Below are 921 nucleotides of genomic sequence, written 5' to 3'. Positions count from 1 at the left end.
GCTACACCCTGGGCTGGGAAGGTGAGAAAAATGATCATGAAGTGTCCTCATTAGGCCTCAGCCTTCCCATATGTCTTTTTGTCTTGGTTGTGGGGGTGGGGAGAGGGGAACAATGTCCAGGTTTACCATGCTTAGATGTGGTGGTCATGGGTAGCTTTCTTGGGGGAAGGAGTATCTACTACTGACCAAGGGTGGGGAATTGGAGGATAATTGGGGGCGGGGGGGTTATTTCCCCTACATAATGAGAATTGCTTTGGCTACTCAAAGGAGTCCAGGCTGATGTTTCCTGGACTTGTTTTCATGGCCACCCTCGTGCTCCCAGAATGAGTATCAGAGCCTCACCCAATCAAGAAAAGATAATAGGGAAAGGGGCTGCTGGTCAGCTCAGTCATCCCCTTTAAAGGAGCATTCTGGTTGCCCCACCTCCACAACTCCTGCTTACACTTCATTGGTCAGAATTGTGTCACATGACAGCCATAGCTGCAAGGGAGTCTGGGAAATGTAGCTTGGCACATATCTATCTCAAATCAGGTTCTTTAGACCTTTACAGAATAACACCTGCTTTGCAACTTTCTCCTCCCTTCAGGACCGGATGCAACTCTCTCCCATGCTACCAAAACGCCTGCTTGAGGCAGCGCAAGCTCCCAGGCCTCAGAGAGGCCCTCACAAAACATTTCGCAAAGACGGGACACTCAGGTCAAAAATGTGACAACCGCCCCATACACTAAACACACAAAATCACGTCCCAGGTGGGGGCAAGGTAAAGAGGTACAGCAGGATGCACGAGGTACACAGGGTAGTCAGCGGTACACAGGGTAGTCAGCGCTTACAGCACACCTCAAGAATACCTCAGGGCGCACTCACCTAGGAGCGCTGACAGGGGTGCGCCAGCAGAGGGGCCTGAGGGCAGCCTGATGCGCA

This window comes from Bison bison, unplaced genomic scaffold (genome assembly GCF_000754665.1).
Source record: "Bison bison bison isolate TAMUID 2011002044 unplaced genomic scaffold, Bison_UMD1.0 scf7180017864200, whole genome shotgun sequence".
Lineage (NCBI taxonomy): Eukaryota > Metazoa > Chordata > Mammalia > Artiodactyla > Bovidae > Bison > Bison bison.
The sequence above is the reverse complement of the archived record's forward strand: the minus strand, read 5'-3'. Positions refer to the sequence as shown.